The following is a 6,000-nucleotide window of genomic DNA, read 5'->3' on the forward strand; positions in this document are numbered from 1 at the left end:
GTGCATTGTGATCAGTGTGAGTGCATTGTGATCAGTGTGAGTGCATTGTGATCAGTGTGAGTGCATTGTGATCAGTGTGAGTGCATTGTGATCACTGTGAGTACATTGTGATCACTGTGAGTACATTATGATCACTGTGAGTGCAGGGTGAGTGGGTGAATGTTGTGAGTGCATTGTGATCAGTGTGAGTGCATTGTGATCAGTGCGAGTGCATTGTGATCAGTGCGAGTGCATTGTGATCAGTGCGAGTGCATTGTGATCAGTGCGAGTGCATTGTGATCAGTGTGAGTGAGTGTGATCAGTGTGAGTGAGTGTGATCAGTGTGAGTGAGTGGTGATCAGTGTGAGTGCATGGTGATCAGTGTGAGTGCATTGTGATCAGTGTGAGTGCATTGTGATCAGTGTGAGTGCATTGTGATCAGTGTGAGTGCATTGTGATCAGTGTGAGTGCATTGTGATCAGTGTGAGTGCATTGTGATCAGTGTGAGTGCATTGTGATCAGTGTGAGTGCATTGTGATCAGTGTGAGTGCATTGTGATCGCTGGAATTGCAGGGTGAACGTGAAAGTGAAGGCGAGAATGAGAAGTGAGTAGTCTGAAAGCAGGGTGCATTCCCAAAAACTTGAAGCGTAGGGTTTCAGATATAAGTTAAATTATTGCTATAATGGCATTAATCAGGGTTCGAGGGTGGAGGAAATAAATAATGTGCTGATCCTGCAACAAACTTCCAGTCTAATGATTAGGGTTACCAGCTCATTATTTTGATGGCCCAGAAATAAGCAGTCACCTACAGCTGTATTTTTTGCACTTATCTGTGAATACTAAGAACAGCAAATATAAATAGAAAGCACTTTTAACTGAGTTCTAAGGGTGCCTTAATGACCCATGACTAATAATTAAGGAGAATAAAGACAGAAAAGTCACATGCCTATATAATACATACTTTTTTATTTATAACTCAATTTAGTGTCAAGAGTAGGCCTCTGCAGGATCTTTAAACAACACATAGCAGGCATGTTTCTTTTGGCAACCCAACTTTACATTTCTTTACATTAAATGCATTCTCACACTACAGCAGTAAGTGTAAAAATACAAATGTAAGAAATAGGCAGAGTGGGGGCCCAGGGGGTACTGGAACCATAAAAAACGAATCTTTGGTAATCGGTTAACAAAGGCATGTAAATATGCTAATAGTCTTTAAAGACCTGTGAAAACTCGGGCTGGAGATAAGACTCCAGACACTGCCCAGCCGAGGCCCCAGGAGCGCGAGCTGCTCTGCAGCAGCCCGGGCTGAGACACAGGATGGGGGAGGAGGGGGGCTGAAGCCCTGGAGGCAGAAGTGACACTGTGAAGGCGCGACCCCCTTTGCATCGTTCCACGACCCCCCTGGGGGTCGCGCCCCACAGTTTGAAGACCCCTGCCTTAGACCCTGCGCACGGCAAATACCTCAATTACCAAATACCTCAATTCAAAGTCCTTCCCTTCGGAGTGAGAACTGCTCCCAGGGTTTTAACAAAATGTTTGGCAGTAGTCGCAGCCCACCTGAGAAGACTACAGGTTCACCTCTTCCCATAATTAGATGATTGGCCCATAAAGGCCATTTCGCACAACAGCTGTCTGCGTCATACACAAAAGACTGTGCAACTCCTTCACCAACTAGGATTTACAGTAAATCAGACCAAATCCCATCTCCAACCATCCATGTCTGAAGACTATCTAGGAGCTACTATAGACACACAAAGAGCTCTAGCATACCCAACTCAAGCCAGAATCAGAAATATTCAAAACCTAATGTCTCAGTTTCAGCCTCAACACTCCTTACCAGCTCGAGTGTTCATGCAGTTACTGGGAATGATGGAGTCTTGCATTTTCATAGTTCCCTAGGCAAGACTCCAGATGCGTTTTCTACAGGAATGCTTAGCACGTCAGTGGAAGCAGGCTCGAGGTCGGTTAACAGATCTAGTGTTGGTAGACGGCTGCACCCATCGCTCTCTGCAGTGGTGGAACACACAAAACCTTTTGAAAGGGAGGCCCTTCAGTGACTGGGTTCCACAGATAATACTAACAGCAGATGCATCACTGACCGGTTGGGGAGTGCATCTCCAAACCCACACAATTCAAGGCATGTGGAGCTCCCAACAAAAAACGCTTAATATAAATCCTCTAGAAAAGTATTTCAAGATCAGATAGTATGCAAGACTGTACTAATTTGTACAGACAACATGACAGCCATGTACTACATTCAAGAACAGGGTGGGGACACACTCCCTCCAAATGACCCACCTAGCACCGGACATCTGGAGATAGGCCATTCATCACAAAACCTATCTCCTAGCCGAACACCTCCCAGGAGTAGACAATCAGATGGGAGATCTGCTAAGTTGTCAGACGCAGCAAATCCACCAATGGGAACTACATCCTCAAGTTCTCCTCCCATTCTTTCAAATGTGGGGCTTCCCAGACATAGACCTGTTCGCCACACACCTAAACGCAAAATGCCCAAACTTTGCGTCCAGGTATCCACACCCATTGTCCAAAGGCACTGCACTATCGATGAACTGGTCAGGGATATTTGCTTATAGTTTTCTGCCTCTCCCGCTCATTCCATTAGTGGTTCGGAAACTCAAACAAGCATCCCCGACACTAATCCTAGTTGCTCGCGGATGGGCACATCAACCATGGTTCACAACCCTATTGGAACTCTGTTTTTCCTCTTTTAAAAACTACGTCTTACACCCAATCTCCTCACACAGAGCCATGGAGACATAAGACACCCAGACCACTGTCACCTCGATCTGGCACCTGAAGTCCTAGAGTTTGGCTATCTTAATCTACCGCCAGACTGTATGAATATTATCAAGGAAGCTAGACGTCCTACCACAAGAGCCTGCTATGCAGCAAAGTGGAAGCTGTTTGTAATTTACTGTAATACCCACAGCAACCCGCTTGATGCTTCTGTCCAAAACATTATATGCTATATGTTACAACTACAACTTTCCAATTTAGCATACACATCCATACGTTTACATCTAGCTGCTATAGCTGCATATCTCCAAAATAGACAACATCTATCTCTTTTTAAAGTACCTGTCATTAAAGCGTTTATGGAGGGACTCAAAAGAGTTATTCCCCCAAGATATCCATCTGTTCCAGTGTGGAATCTCAACATTGTTCTCACCAGACTAATAGGTCCACCCTTTGAGCCACTGCACAGATGTGAACAGCAATTTCTGACATGGAAAGTTGCTTTCCTAGTGGCTACTACATCACTCAGAAGAGTGGGTGAACTTCAGGCATTAACTATAGAAGAACCTTTTTTTCAAATGTATCAGAATGAAGTAGTTATTCGGACCAATCCTAATTTCATTCCCAAGTCATTCAAGCTTTTCATATCAATCAATCTGTTCTTGGCAATTTAGAGCTGTAGAGTCATATGCGTCTGCCCGCCTCCCCAGGTATCTATACCTGTTGCAGTAACATCTTACTTAGATGCATGCAATCATGGACATCTTCTTCTTACTACTCTTACTAACTCCATTATCACCCTCTGTGGGAAAACAATCTAACAATAGAGTTGATGCCCATGCTCCCTATCACCGAAGGGAGGAGTCACCTACCTCGTGACTGGGAAGACTTCTACAAAGAAAGACAAAGTGCAAATATCCAAACTCAACACTAGATGGCCATCTATGCAAAAGCATATGACTCCATAGCTCTATATGCCAAGAACAGATGCATACTGGGTAAGTAGCATTTTCCTTATGGATGTGCCAACCAGCTCTTGGTCATTGAGGTCATGGTCTTTGAGATTCTCCCCTACCATATTCTCACTGCAGTCATGAGTGGCACTTGAAGGGGTAAATGACCAACTTCTTATGGGACTTCTCCTCTCTGAAGTTGATTCTCTGCCTCCTGATTTGATAATTGTTTGTTTGATTTCTGTTTTTTCCCCCAAGTAGAGCAAAAATGTGAAACACTAGTGGTACGGTTTATTTTAAAAATATCAGTGGTACCATGCAACACAAGGAAAAGAGTAGCTGCTACACACTTGTTTAGCCGTGGGAAGAAGTATGTCGTTACCTTAGTGATGGAAATGAGCTGCCAGTCCTATGCGGGGAAAGTCTGTTCCAAAGACAATGGCTGCATTTAGGGTCAAAAAATGAATAGAACAGAATCCACAGTCCCAAATCAAAACAGGAACTTGGAAAAAGTAACTCTCAATGCCCACAGGAAGCATGAAATATCATAAGGGCACTAAAAGATCAAAGGAAAATATTTAATTTCAAGCCTTTGAAACAATAGAAAGTGTTCTTGTATCTTATTGCAAGGCGCGAAATGGTTCTCTCCACACTTTGGTTGCCTTTACTTAGCTCACTGTAAATTGTATTATTGATACTAGTGAGGAATAGTAATTAAAGGGAAATTGCAAATAATATCCATCTCATTTTCTTTGTTAAATTGCACCTTCACCAAGCTTGAAAAATCTACATTTATAAAAGGAAAGTCTGGGAGGGATACATTGTGTTTGTATACATAATGCAGTCTGAAAAAATATCTTCTTACAGTGTAATGTGGGCTTATGGTGGTGTGTGGTGTGTTTTGTTAGGTATAATGTGCGTTAGCTGTTCTGTTAATCGCTTGTCAAGCACACACTAAATGTAAGCTGCCCTTAGTGGTGGCCCTCAGCAAAAGAACATAGTCAACTAGTCTCTCCCCACCTTAACTAAACCAACCCCTTCACAAACGCAACCTCTGAATAATGTTCCTGTAACTCTGCCCTCTTTCTCACCAAGATATATGACTGTGCATAGCATGAAGCCACCTAATAGGTGGCAGCACCCTGTAAAATCCAGAGGATGACCGCAAAGATTGTCTGGGCGTTTCAGACAAGGCAACAGCTGCAAAATGTAAGCCTTCCAGGGCTGGGGACAAGAGTCTGACCCAGCTTCAGCCGACTTATGTCTCCTATGCACTAAACAATATCCCCTCATGTTAACCAAGCTCCAATGTATGTATGTCTGGGAAAAGCCTGGAGAGATGCTGAAAGATCTAAGGTTGGTTGATGCATTCGGTGTACAAATGAGGTCAAGGGAAATGTTGAGCTCCGAGGTGAAGCTGGAACATGTGCTTGGTGTGCTGTGATACCTGGAGCGTGTGGCTGAGGCTTGTGTATCAGACACCATCCCAAGCAAGGCATCTTAATCCTACGTAGACTCAAGCTCTAATTATAGGCTAACCCATCTGTATCCCAATAAAATGACTTCTCTTGTGCTTCCTTTACTAGGAATTGTAAAATTGGAGTTGTGAAGGTGACTTACTGCCATATGCCTCGCGGAGCCCGGAGTTCAGCATGGCCACTGCCTCCTTGATTGGATGGATGGAGGAATTTTGCATCCGTCTCAGCGCAAGGTCAGGAGGAGCCCCCATGACTGCATCAGAAATTTAACTTATTACACATAGGAGGACACCTTGTGCTCCTCTTGGGCATGAAGGCCAGAGGTGGTGTCCATGTGCCTAGGCCGAGGGCTGCCACAGAACTGCCTTAGTTTTACAATATTTTTAAATGCTCTTTTTGTTTTGTAAAAATGTATAAATAAAAATGGATTCTTGTTTGGAAATTTCTTTTTTGCTTCTGGCGCACACCACAGAGCTTGACGTGGCCTGCATGGGGACGTGTTTGTGTATGTCTGGTGCACTCTGCACACTTAAAGGTTGCTGACATTGGAAAAGTGGCTGCATGACATTTTGGCGCTGTGCTTCTGATACAGCATTTTCTGGGCCCACTTGCTTACCATTGGTCCTCCGATGAACTTTTTTGTCCGACGGAGAGGTGATGGGAGTTAACATCGGCATCAACCAAATTCAATTAACAGTGCAGCCCATTTGGCTACACAAGGAGGACCAGGAATCGGTAGCTCGTGTTAAGAAGGTTTATAACAAATTAAAAATCTATTTCAGATACAGGCCTCTTAAACCCATGCTATAGAAATACAAAATAGCCA

The 6,000-nt window shown here is 43.8% G+C and overlaps 1 protein-coding gene across 1 annotated transcript in view; it reads left to right on the forward strand.

Moving 5' to 3' along the window:
• LOC147672981 (tyrosine-protein phosphatase non-receptor type 11-like) overlaps positions 1-5,616 on the forward strand; it is a 302,524-nt gene extending 296,908 nt beyond the window's left edge. Inside the window, exon 16 of the mRNA XM_086947841.1 lies at positions 5,283-5,616. The gene's annotated coding sequence lies outside the window, so the exon portion shown is untranslated. The remainder of the gene's footprint in view (positions 1-5,282) is intronic.
• The last annotated feature ends 384 nt before the right edge of the window (positions 5,617-6,000 follow it).

The sequence above is a fragment of the Lissotriton vulgaris genome (assembly GCF_964263255.1).
Source record: "Lissotriton vulgaris chromosome 5 unlocalized genomic scaffold, aLisVul1.2 SUPER_5_unloc_1, whole genome shotgun sequence".
Lineage (NCBI taxonomy): Eukaryota > Metazoa > Chordata > Amphibia > Caudata > Salamandridae > Lissotriton > Lissotriton vulgaris.